This window comes from Nomascus leucogenys, chromosome 23, assembly GCF_006542625.1.
Source record: "Nomascus leucogenys isolate Asia chromosome 23, Asia_NLE_v1, whole genome shotgun sequence".
NCBI classification, from domain to species: domain Eukaryota; kingdom Metazoa; phylum Chordata; class Mammalia; order Primates; family Hylobatidae; genus Nomascus; species Nomascus leucogenys.
The window spans coordinates 18964635-18978793 of NC_044403.1; positions in this window are offsets into that span (position 1 = coordinate 18964635).

Sequence of the window (14159 nt, forward strand, 5' to 3'; positions counted from 1 at the left end):
CTTAGCTCTGGATCAAGTGGACCTGATAGATATCTACAGGACTCGCCACCTAAAAGCAACAGAATATACATTCTTCTCAGTGTCATAGGGCACTTACTCTGAAATTGATCACCTAATCAGAAGTAAAACACTCCTCAGCAAATGCAAAATAACTGAAATAATAACAAACAGTTTCTTGAACCACAATGCAATAAAATTAGAACTCAAGATTAAGAAATTCACTAGAAACCATACAACTATGTGGAAATTGAACAACCTGCTCCTGAATGACTTTTGGGTAAATAATGAAATTCAGACAGAAATCAAGAAGTTCTGTGAAATTAATGAGAACAAAGATACAACATACCAGAACCTCTTTGATGCAGGTAAAAGAGTGTTAAGAGGGAAATTTATAGCACTAAATGCCCACATCCAAAAGCTGGAAAGATCTCAAGTTAGCAAACTAACATCACAACTAAAATAATTAGAGAACCAAGAGCAAACAAACACCAAAGCTAGCAGAAGACAAGAAATAAGAAATAACCAAGATCAGAGTGGAACTGAAGGAGAAAGAGACATGAAAAACCCTTCAAAAAATCAATAAATCCAAGAGGTAGTTTTTTGAAAAAATTAATAAAAGCAATAGACTGCTCGCTAGACTAATGGAAGAAGAAAATAGAGAAGATTCAAATAAACACAATTAGAAATTATAAGGGGGATACTACCACTGACCCCATAGAAATACAAACTATCAGAGAATATTATAAACACCTCTATGCACATAAACTAGAAAATCTAGAGGAAATAGATAAATTCCTGGACACATACACCCTCCCAAGACTGAACCAGGAAGAAATTGAATCCCTGAATAGACCAATAATGAGTTCTGAAATTGAGGCAGTAATAAATAGCCTGACAATCAAAAAAAGCCCAGGACCAGAAAGATTCATAGCTGAATTTGACCAGAGGTACAAAGAAGAACTGATACTATTCCTACTGAAACTATTACAAAGACTTGAAAAGAAGGAACTCCTTCCTAACTCATTCTTTGAGGCCAGTATCATCCACAACATGATACCAAAACATGGCAGAGATACAAAAAAAAAGACACAGAACAATATCCTTGATGAACGTCAAATCCTCAACAAAATAATTGCAAACCAAATTCAGCAGAACATCAAAAAGCTTACCCAATACAATCAAGTAGGCTTTATCCCTGATATGCAAGTCTGGTTCAACATATGCAAATCAATAAATGTGATTCATCACATAAGCAGAACTAAAAATAAAAATCACATGATTATCACAATAGATGGAAAAAAAAAGGCCTTCAATAAAATTCAACATCCCATCATGTCAAAAACTCTCAATAAAGTAGGTACCAAAGGAACATACCTCAAAATAATAAGAGCCATATATAACAAACCCACAGCCAATAACACACGGGAATTGGCAAAAGCCAGAAACATTCCCCTTGAAAACTGGCATAAGATAAGGCTGCCCTCTCTCACAACTCCTATTCAACATAGTATTGGAAGTTCTGGCCAGGGCAATCAGGCAAGAGAAAGAAATAAATTTATTTAAATAGCAAGAGAGGAAGTCAAACTATCTTTGTGTGTAGATTGCATGCTTCTATATCTAGAAAACCCCATTGTCTCAGCCCAAAAGCTTTTAAAGCTAATAAGCAACTTCAGCAAAGTCTCGGGATACAAAATCAATGTGCAAAAATTGACAGAATTTCTAGACACCAACAACAAGTAAGCTGAGACCCAAATCACGAATGAACTCCCATTCACAATTGCCACAAAAAGAATAAAATACCTAGAAATACAGCTAAAAAAGGGAAGTGAAGGACTTCTTCAAAGAGAACTACAAACCACTGCTCAGAGAAATCTGAGATGACACAAATGAAAACATATTCCATGCTCACAGACAGGAAGAATCAATAGTGTGAAAATGGCCATACTGCTCAAAGCCATTTATAGATTCAATACTATTCCCATTAAACTACCATTGACATTCTTCTCATAATTAGAAAAAAACTATTTTAAAATTCATATGGAACCCCAGAAAAAAGCCCAAATAGCCAAGGCAATCCTAAGCAAAAAGAACAAAAAGAACAAACCTGGAGGCCTCACACTGCATGACTTCAAACTATACTACAGGGCTACAGTAACCAAAATAGCACGGTTCTGGTACAAGAACAGACACAGGTACCAATGGAACAGAATAGAGAACCCAGAAATAGGACCACACACCTACAACCATCTAATCTTTGACAAACCCGACAAAAGCAAGCAATGGGGAAAGGATTCCCTATTTAATAAATGATGCTGGGAGAACTGGCTAGCTATAAGCAGAAAATTGAAACTAGACCCCCTCCTTACACCAGATACAAAAATCAACTCAAGATGGATTAGACTTAAATGTAAAACCCAAAACTATAAAAACCCTAGAAGAAAACCTAGGCAATACCATTCAGGACATAGGCATGGGCAAAGATTTAATGATGAAGATGCAAAAAGCAATTGCAACAAAAACAAAAATTGACAAATTTTTGCAAAAAATTTGCAACTTTTTTTGCAAAAATTGACAAGCTATCAACAGAGTAAACAGACAACCTACAGAATGGGGAAAAATTTTGCAATCTATCCCAACTAACAAAGGTCTAATATCCAGGATCTATAAGGAACTTAAACAAACTTACATTAAAAAGACAACACCATAAAAAGTGGGAGAAGGACATGAACAGACACATCTCAAAGGAAGACATACATGCGGCCAACAAATGTATGAAAAAAACCTCAACATCACTGATCACTAGAGAAATGCAAATCAAAACCACAATGAGACATCATCTCACACCAGTCAGAATGGCTGTTATTGAAAAGTCAAAAAGCAACAGATGCTGGCAAGTTTGTGGAGAAAAAGGAATACTCACTGTTGATGGGAGTGTAAATTAGTTCAACCAGGCTGGACACAGCGGCTCATGCCTGTAATCCCAGCACTTTGGGAGGCCAAGGCAGGCGGATCACCTGAGGTCAGGAGTTGGAGACCAGCCTGTCCAACATGGCGAAACCGCGTCTCTACTAAAAATGTAAAAATTAGCCAGGCATGGTGGTGACCAGCTGAGGCACAAAAATTGCTTGAACCTAGGAGATGAAGATTGCAGTGAGCCCAGATTGTGCCACTGCACTCCAGCCTGATTCTGTCTCAAAAAAAAAATTAGTTCAACCATTGTGGAAGACAGTGTGGTGATTCCTTAAAGACCTAGAGGCAGAAACACCATTCCACCCAGCAATCCTGTTGCCAGGTATAGTCCCAAAGGAATATAAACCATTCTGCTATAAAGACCTTACATGCATATGTTCATTGCAGCACTATTCACAATAGCAAAAACGTGGAATCAACCTAAATGCCCATCAATGATAGACTGGATAAAGAATATGTGGTACATATACACCATGGAATACTATGCAGCCATAAAAAGGAATGAGATCATGTCTTTTGGATGTCATGGATGGAGCTAGAGGCCTTTATCCTTAGCAAACTAACACAGGAACAGAAAACCAAACACCACATGTTCTCACTTGTAAGTGGGAACCAAATAATGAGAACACATGGACACATGGAAGGAACAACACACAGTGGAGCCTGTCAAAGGGCAGGGGATGGAAGAAGGGAGAGGATCAGGAAGAATAGCTAATGGATGCTGGACTTAATAGCTGGGTGTTAAGCCCAGGTATTAAGATGGGATGATCTGTGCCGCAGACCACCATGGCACATATTTACCTATGTAATAATCCTGCACAGGTACCCCTGAACTTAAAATGAAAGTTGGAAATAAAAAAAAGAAAGAAACTGGGCTTAAAGACACTAGACAGTAGATGTGAGTCTTACATATAGTCCTAACACATACTAGTTATGTGCTTCTTAACAAAGTCACTTAGCTGGCCAGGCGCAGCTCACGCCTGTAATCCCAGGACTCAGGAGGCCAAGGCAGGAGGATTGCTTGAGCCCAGGAGTTTGAGACAAGTCTGGGCAACATGGTGAAACCCCATCTCTACAAAAAATACAAAAATTAGCTGGACATGGTGGCACATGCCTGTAGTCCCAGCTACTCAGGAGGCTGAGGTGGAGGGATTGCTTGAGCCTGGGAGGAGGGTGCAGTGAGCTATGATCATGCCATTGCTCTCCATCCTAGGTAACAGAGAGAGACCCTACCTCAAAACAAAAACAAAAACAAAAACAAAACAAGGTCACTTAGCCTATTTGCCCTCAATTTCCTTACCTGGAAAATAGGGCAAATGCTGTGTATTCTAACTACTTTTTAGGTTACTATGAAGTTTAACTTGAATAATGATGATAATTTTTAAATGCTAAGTGTATATTTAGTATATGAAAGAAGAAAACATGTACAAAAAGAGTTCTGGAGCTAGGTTAGATATTTTTATCTACACTATTACATACTTCTTGATATAAAACTTATAAAAATATACAAATCAACCACTTGTTAGCAGAACATAAATCATTTCCTTTTTTGTTGTTTTAACTTCTAATACCAGTCTTTAAAATAGAAGTTTCTTATATGTAATACACAGAAATGTGAAAAATGTATTAATTTCTGTATCACCATATTTTCTAAAAATCAAACACTTTTAAACTAAATGTGAGAATGGGAAACTCTTCATTATACAAAGAAGTAATTGAAGGTAAAATACTAAAATAGGTTTGTTTTTCTAGTGTCTCTCATTTCCCTTTTCTTTGCTCTTCCTTTCACCACCATCCATCACTTGCAGGTATAAAGTAACCTTGTGTCAGCCCCTTTGATTTATATCCCAGTAAAAAATCTCCTTTGGGAGTAATCTGCAATCAGTCATATGTACCCTGATATATGAAAGTCCATGTATGCCTTTTTCCGTAGATAATTGCCTTGTAAGATTCCTCTCTAGCTATACCCTGAAAGCCTAGCCCCTGTTTGGTTTAGGGGACGTCAGGCATGAGTGAGCAAGTAGAAGAGATCATGTGCTTAGCTGCCCAGCTCTTCTGCCCCTACTGGCTCTGGAAACTTGCAACCCAAATTATTGACAGAATTATAGTAAACAGTTCCGCTAGGCCAATATGTAAACAATGCTGTTTTCCTGGCCATTAGTCACAAAATTTCAATGTTTATGTAACTGTGGTCAAGATCCAGAAGCAGCAGCTTGACCAAAATTTTCCTTTCTCAATACTACAGTACAGTTCTGCTTTTGTACACAACTCACATGAATGTAGAACCGTGTGGCTATATTAAGTTGGCCAGAAAACTATGTTTCCCTTGACAGCAATTAAAGTTTTACCCAAAGATCTCCCAGTCTGAAACAACATCTAAAGGCATATTTTTTAATTAAGGAAAAAAAAAGATATAAATGATGCAATAAAACCCCACACCAAGTCCAGAAAACTTATATTTCAGCTAAAATATCATTCTAACTGTTCTCTACATTTGGACAATAACATGTTGTCTTTCAACTAACATTTTTATGATTAAATATGTGAAACATCCATTGAATTTACAAACCATCAACTTGAGAAATGTACAAAAAATCTTATAGGTATTTTCTTCTATTTAAAAAAAAATCCTTAATAATATCCATGCTTGCTTAAAAAAGGAAAAGTGAACAATAAAAACTGGTAGGCAGCCCAGTGCAGGGCTCATGCCTGTAAGCACAGCACTTTGGGAGGCTGAGGCAACACAGCAAGACCAGATCTTTACAAGATAATAGAAAAATTAGCTGGGCGTGGTGCGTGCCTGTTGTCCCAGCTACTTTGGCAGCTGAGGAGGGAAGATGGCTTGGGAATTCAAGGCTGCAGTTAGTTACAATCACACTGCTACACTAGAGCCTGGGCAACAGAGACCTGTCTCTAAAAATAAATAAACAAACAAACAAAATCCAAAACACAAGCAGTTGCAACTAAAAAGAATTACATAATTAATTTTTTTTTTTAAAAAAGGACCTTTATTTAAATTTGAAAAAAAATCCTAAAGGCCTCTCATCTGATACTTAAATCTCTTTCCCATCTACCCACTCCCCAAAGTCTTTGCTAGGCAGTCACTCAACTATTAAATTCAACTGAAAACATGGATATATGAAAAGTGAGGTACATTTGCCAAGAAACTGTTGTGCATTTAGGTGACTGTGACTGATTTGATTGACTAATTGGCCTATAAGGCCAAGAACACTGAATGTTATCAATTTAGGTCTAGCCAACCTCCTTCTAAAGAATAATAATCACAGTATTAAAAACAATAATAATAATTGCCATTTAGTGGGCACTCCCTAGGTAGTAATAGACACTGTCCTAAACACTTTACAAACTTTATTCATTCAGTTCTAATGACCATTTGAGACAGATGATGTTATCTCTGTTTTCCAAAGTGTAAGCTAGACTTAGAGATGTTAAATAATATGCTCAAAGTCATTGGACTAGAAAAAGTAGAGTCAGGACTGAAGCCTGAATCTGCCCATCTCCTAAACAATTGTGTCCTTTGATCATGCAGGGACTTGAAAAATATAATTTTATTGAGGATCAAGACTACAGGGCTGACTGAGAGATGCTAAAACCATGTCTGGAATTCATCTAGACTGGAGCAGAGAATCATAAACCCTGCACATGAGGGTCTATAACTTGAGCTGTCAAATTCAGAAAAGTAAACTTAATCAGAAAAGAGCCACTAGGTCCTACAGTTTATGTGAACAAGAACCAAACACAGAAAAGTCGGCCAGCTAGAAAAGAAACAAGCCGGTACCACCACTTCCAGAAAATAAATTTCAGAGGATGTGGGCTCATCAACGAGGTCAGGGGAGTGAGGACAAAAGGGACAAACAGCTTCCCACTCACCTTACCCCAACAAAGGATATGGAAAACAAGAGACAACAGAGACAGGGTAAGAAGGCTGAAAGTTATTTTAGTTGCTTTAATCCTCAGTTCATCAGCACTTAGAGTATTGATTATACTATTAAAAAAAGGGCAGTTGGGGAATTGAATGAGATAAAACATGTACAATATTTAGCACAATATCTGATGTAAATATTAATAGCAGTAAATATTAGCTGCAGTTAGTATTGTTCCAGAGAATCACCTACAGCTAACTACAGTGTAGTTTCATGCAAATCATCATTGACTGGAGTCCGAAGACCTGGTCTGGGCTGGATGCAGTGGCTCACCCCTGTAATCCCAGTAGTTTGGGAGGCTGAGGTGGGAGGATCACTTGAGCCCAGGAGCTCAAGACCAGGCTGGACAACAGAGTGAGACTCCATCTCTACAAAAAATTTAAAAATCAGCTGGGCATAGTGGCATGTCCCTGTAGTCCTAGCTACTTGGGAAGCTGAGGTGAGGGGATTACTTGAGCCCCAGAGTTCGAGGCTGCAGTGAGCTGTGATCACATCTCTGCACTGCAGCCTGGGTGACAAAGCAAGACCCTATCTCAAAAAGAAGAAGGAGGAGGAGGGGAAGGGGGAAGGGGAGTGGGAGTGGGAGAAGGAGGAGAAGGAGAAGGAGAAGGAGAAGGAGAAGGGGAGAAGATCTGGTCTGAATCTTTTGTTTGCTTTGTGTTACCTGGAGAATTAAGCAAACATGATGATTAGCATGAAGAAATTTAAGTTAATAGATATTATAGCCTAGTTTCTAATGAAGTAGACTCCGAGAAGTTAAAAAAAAAATGGCCACAACTAGGGATACCAATTCTTAAAATGTCAACTGCTTTAGGAAAATTAGGATATGTTAAGTCTAGATTTTAGGAAAGCATTTGACAAACTTTCATAATGACTTTAACCCATCAATCACAGTCATTTTAAAGTCCCTGTCTAATGTCTCCAGTATGATTCTGTGGATTGCTTTATCTCTTGACAATGGATTGTTTGTCTCGTTTTTGTGTGAGTGTAATAATTTTTTTTTTGAGATAGGGTCTTACTCTGTCACTCAGGTTGGAGTGCAGTGGTGTGATCATAGCTCACTGCAGCCTTGACTTCTTGAGCTCAACGGATCCTCCTGCCTTGGCCTCTCAAGTAGCTGAGACCACAGGTGTATGCCACCAAGCCTGGCTAATTTTTAATTTTATTGCAAAAATGGAGTCTTAACTCTGTTATCCAAGCTGATCTCAAATTCCTGACCTAAAGCCATCCTCCTGTCTCGGCCTCCCAAAGTGCTGGGATTACAGGCATGAGCTATAACTCCCAGCCCATAATTTGTTATTGAATGTTGCATGCTGTGCGTAGAAAAACAATAAAGACTGAGGTAAGTGGTATCTATACCCTGAAATAGACACATATCTTCTTCTTTCAGGCAATTAGTATGGGAGTTGAGTCAATCTAGTCAGTAGTTGAGCTGGGTTTGGGTTTTGTTTGGCTCTAGTTGCCTTCAGTGCACCACAACTTCAAACTCCTCCAGCTGTGAGTTGCTTTTACCTTGTGTCTATTGTGGAGTCTGAAACACCTGAGGGCTTTTCTCTGTTTCTGTTCTGTGTTCAGCTTGCAGCAGGCCCAGCATGCCTCTCCACAGGCATGCACCTCCACCTCCCTCTGCAGTAGTGTAGTGTTGCTTGCTTGTTACTTGCTGCCAGGCTTGTTGTAAGGCAGGGCAAGGGGTTTCCCTGGTATAGCCTCAAACTAAGGAAGGACTCTTGTGCCTGGGCCATGGCCTGGGGCTTTCTCAGTACTCCTCCCTCTCCTCCATCTTCTCTTCTCATCCCCGCAGCAAATTCTGCCTTGTGTCTAAGAAAGATCTTGCATGGAGAGTTTCTACTCTTCCCCTGGTGGCAGCTGACCTCTGTGCTTTGTTTGATTGCAGGTTCCTGAACCAGACAAGGGCCCTTCGCCCTCCCCCAGAGCACATGGCTTTTGCCTCAAATAACAGCAGAGACAGAGAGAATAGTGAAGGCTTTGTACCTGCTTTCATCTCAGAGAAGGAATCTTTCAGGTCTCCGGTCCTATCTCCAGTCTTTCTTGTGAATTCCCCATGGAGGCTTATGGAAAAGGATTTGAGAATGAGTGTCTATTCTTCTTGAGTCTAGATCTCTAGAAGATTCTGAACTGTCTCAGTAGCCTACAGTGGACCTTTAAGAATTGTTAAAATTTTGGCTGCTTATTTTTTACCCACTCAAGACAGCTGCCTCTTTCTCCTCTATTCCCACAAAGACGTAGCAATTCATGTGCCCCATCTCTCCTCAGAGGGCCTGTTGCCCTTTGAAATTCAGTTAACCTGGCAGTCTTGTGACCTCGGCTTTTTCATAGATTCAAGAAAATTTGTGATTTTATAAGTTATATAGCTTTTCCTCTCATTTTTAGGCTAGGGGTGACATGCTTTAAAGGTTTCTATATCCTAAGTGGAATGATTCGGATAGGGCTGGCAAACTCAAATGCCTACAAAGTCCAGGGGGAGAATATACATGATCAAACAAGTCTAAGGGTGAAAGGTGTGAATTATGAGTAAATGAAGAATGCTTGACTACCTGAGGGCATACAAATATTTTTTTAACTATGCATGCTAAACCAAAAATGTCTTTAGAATTCAACTGACAAGTTGAATTTCTTAATTAAGATATTAGCAGAATTATGTGTTCAAACCTGGTTAAGCAGAACTGGTTGATCAATAACTAAAAAGAGCTTCAAAATGAATCATTTTCAACCTACAAGGAAATTCTTATTGTCATGGCCAGCAATCTCTACTTAGTCCTGTGCTAATTTTAATGTTTTAAGGTGTGGAATGAAGATAGAGAAAGAAGAGTATTCTGGTTTTCTTTCATGAAACGAAACTAAGAATTATTGCTATATATTTCATATTAAGATTCATGAAGTGCTTGACAGGTTAAAATAAAGAGACTTAATATGCATAAATGTAAGGTTCTAAAATTGGGCATGATAAATCTACTTCAACTTTACAGGTGCATAGAATTGGTGAGAGCTGATTTACTAATAGAAGTTCATATGGTAATGACTTATGATTTCTATCAGGTGCAAATTCAGTGAGTCAAAGTATGACATAATTGCCCCCAAAAAAGCTGCTTTGCCTTAGATTATAATAACATCAGTGGAAGCAAAGTGTTCAGAACAAATGAAGCCTTTAGTCCCACAGATTAGACACATGTGGAGTGTCTCGTTGCTGTATTTTACAGGGGTCATTGGCTTACTGGAATTCAGAAAGAGAAAGATGGCCAGGATGATAGTCTGGAAACTGTGCTCTCTGAGGAAAAGTTGAGTCAGAATGTTGAGTCTGGAAAGGGAAAACTTGGAAGAACAGAATAGCATCTTCAAACATTAGAAAAGAGCAGTGAGACAGACTTGGCCCCTGCAGACCAGAAACATTCTAAATAATAGTGAATGAATTTGGATTCAATGAAACTATGTAGTAAGTGTTATCAGATATGTTATTACTTTTGGGGTAAGATGGACTGAAACATTTTCCCCTCCAGTCAGTAAAAACAAAAAAGTAGTGATTAGAGAAAAGTGATTTATGTTTGTATCATTCATTATTAGTCAATGCAAGAAGATCATAACATGTCTCAGAGCAAGGGAGGAGCAAAATCTCTGTTAGCAGGAGGCCAGGATTATGAATTTTATAAGAATATGATCAATTGTATGTTCATGAATGTAATATTAATTTCTCAAGTAGATGAGAGTTTTTTAAAGAAAATCAATCTTTAAACTGGTAGAATGGATTTAACTCCAGATACTCATGGAACCTAAGAGGAGAACAGCTATAGTATAAATTTAGAACCCACTGTATCCATAAAAAGGTAGCTCACTCTTCCCACCTCCCCAGGAACAGTAACAGACAGTGAAGCCAGGCTGTGTCTTCCTTCACAAAGAAGCTATAGCTGGGTGGAGGAGAAAAGCTATCAATCTCTAGTAGTGAACAGAAGCTACAAATTGTTCAAGATACAGTCAGGACAGAAGATGCTAAAAGTTAACTTTGTTTCTAGGGAGTAGCTTGTGATCCAGGGAAAATAGGGAGTGGGGCAAGAGCTATTATGTTTGGTAGGATAATAAGTTAGAAAACCTTCAAAAGGCAGACTTCTGAGCCACATGAAGCATTTACTCACCATGATCTATCCAGAGAAAAGCGAGGTCCATCCTCACTGAATTGTGCCCCTCTGCCCAGTATAGTAGAGACACATGGAAATAAAAGAAGGGGTTTTACTATACGGGGTGCAGATAAAAAACCTGGTAAAAAGGCCTTCAGTTCGTTGTCTCTTAGTGAACAAAATAGAAATGTATAAACAAAGGATTATTTAATATAAAGCCATTATACCCCAAGAGATGTAGCTTAATTTCAAATTAAGCCTCGGCGCTAACATAAGTGTAGAAGTAAATTTACAACCACTAATCCATGGAACACAGAGAATTGCTGCTGCCGGTGGTGGGAAACCTTGGTCTGCTTAGCAAGCTCAACGTACATGAGAAACAACCACGGATTCCACCAAAATGAATGCCAAAGCGGGGGAGATGCTGAAAATAGAGGAACACAATGCAATAGATAACTCCAGATTTTGAAGCAATACTTGCCCCCCCCCAAAAAAAAACTATATTGTCACACATACATGTGCACAGACACATACACACACACAATTTTTTTGAAAAAATAGATATGTAGGAAAGTTAACTAGAAGGAGATTGCAGGGGTGCTCATGTCATCATGCTGCTCTTCCCTTGCTTAATCTCCCGTTTCTGCCATCCTGTTTCCCATAGTTGCGCCCACTCATTCCACCTCTAAAAGCTCAGTCCTGCCCTGTGTGCAGACAGCCTCACGTGCAGCCTCACATGCCCTCATGCCTCAGTGGGAGCCGGGCCTGGTGCCTGGGCACTGGATGCTGGGTCCTCTTAGTCACTGCTCTTTTCATCGAGGAATGTGATCCCAGACTTATCTGGGATCACAGCTCCTCCCTAGAAATGTAAGTAACTTCCAGTTCTCTTAGTCCTGACTATGCCTCGAAAATTTTAGAGCTTCTACTCCCCACTAAAAATTGATGATTTGGAAATTAAGACCCCATTTCTAATCCCCATTCTCTAACTAATTAATGTGACTAGTACTTTTTTTAAAATTCCCTTTGAGAAATGGAGCTTTTTGCCAGAATCTCCTCCTAACTGCTAGGCCCCATGAGCTGACCTTCAAAATTGCACCGATCTAAGTTCCTAGAGAGCTGGGACCATATCTGGTTGGTTATGGCTGAATCCCCAGAGCCTCATGCACAGCTCATGCTCAGCAAATGTATCGTTTTCAAATGTGTGAAAGGATGGCTACTCCCTTACCCTGTATTCCCAATCACTCTGCTCTACCCAAGTGTTGAGACGGTCCCTGAGTTATGTCAGATCTTCTGCTGCCCATTGTGTCCCCGGGATTTGGACAGACTCAGGCATAGTCCTTGGGCAAATGTCTTTTCTGTGAGCCTGGGCCTCAGAACCTCCTATGCACCACTAGGAATTCTCCTCTGTCTCTCCCAGAATAAATGGCCTTCTTGGGGATGGTACCAAAGCTACTGAAATTTGGAAGCATTTATTCATTCACTCATTCATTCAGCAAACAATTACAGAATGCTAGCTGTTGTGAGGGCACATGCAGCAGAAGTTGCTCTGTCAACAATGTTGAGGAAATTCACAGAGGAGCGGTGGGGGCGATGATAAGGAAAACAAAGCTCTTTCCTGACACTAAGATCCTATGCTTTTAAAGAAAAAATTGAGAAAAAGAAAGAGTAAATAACCTAATCTGAAGATCAATATATAACCAAGCAACCAGATACTATAATAAAGCAATTGCTTTAATAACTATTATTGCAAAAGTTATTGAAACAACAGATGCAAACGTCTCCTGAGAATGGTAAAATACCTTTCTGTGATTTCCCTGCCAGAACCGCATAATCTGAATCTAATTACCAGGAAATAATGTGCAAGCCCCAATTGACAGACATTCCACAAAATAACTGGCCAATGCTTTTCAAACCTGCCAAGGTCAAAAGACAAAATAAACACTGAGGAATTATTGCAGCTTAAAGAGACTACGGAGACTTGACAACTAAGTGCAAATTGTGATCCTGGGAAGAGCCATAAAGGACATTACAGGAAGAGTTAATAAATTTGACTATGAGCTATGGATTAGATAATGATATTATATAAATGATATTTGTAATTAACTGTGGTTATATAAGAGAATGTCCTTGTTTTATGAAATAAATGCTGAGGTATTTAAGGGTAAAAGAGCATGATGTCTGCAACTTATTCTCAAGTTGTTTAAAAAAAGAGAATGATAGAGCAATTGGGGTAAAATATTAACAACTGATTAATTTGGATAGTGTATCGAAATTCCTTCTACTCTTGCACCTTTTGTGTAAGCATGAAATGTTATCTAAATAAAAAGTTATAAAAATGTGAAATAACTGAGGGAGCTTTGCTCACTTCTGTAAGAGTGTTAAGAGTTAAGGAGGAACTGATAAGTTAAAATGTAGATAACTCAAACTCGTTCTGCCTACCAAATTATGGGGTCACTATCAAATAACTTTCCTGTCAATAACAAGTACTTCTGGCAATAAAACACTCCTATTAAATTTAGACACAGATCTGAAGTTCAACAAGATCTAAACAGGAACTACTAAAGGTCATTGCCAAACCTTAAGGCTGGTAGCAGAAGTTTCCTCCCTGGGAAAGGCCCTCTAGTGAGTACTGCAACCCATTCTCTGAAAGAAGGTTTAGAATAGTCTACAATGTCTAGAATTTATTCCAGAAAATAGATCTGGAAAATTAGCAAAACGTCTTCTTAAACAGCTGCTTAAAAAATAAAATTAGCTTTCACTGTGTTGGACACCCTATGAGTTGTTGGTCTTTCGTTTCATTGTCAACAGAGCCCTGCAAGACTGGTGTTACCATGCCTACTTTTACGTATGAAGAAAATGCAACTGAGAATTAGTGTAATTTGTTCCAACTCACAAAGGTAGGAAGTGACGGAAGTAAAATTCCAACACAAGGTCTGCGCTACTTCAAAATGTATATCCCAACCCATCAAGACAGCACAAATAGGCTGCATTTTGAAGAACCGGGTATCATTAAATGATAACTGAATGCCCCCCAAACTCTAAATTAACTAATATTAAATTATTACATGAGAATCTTAATAAGATAGCCCTTAAGGCAAAAGATGACTTTTTATTGACT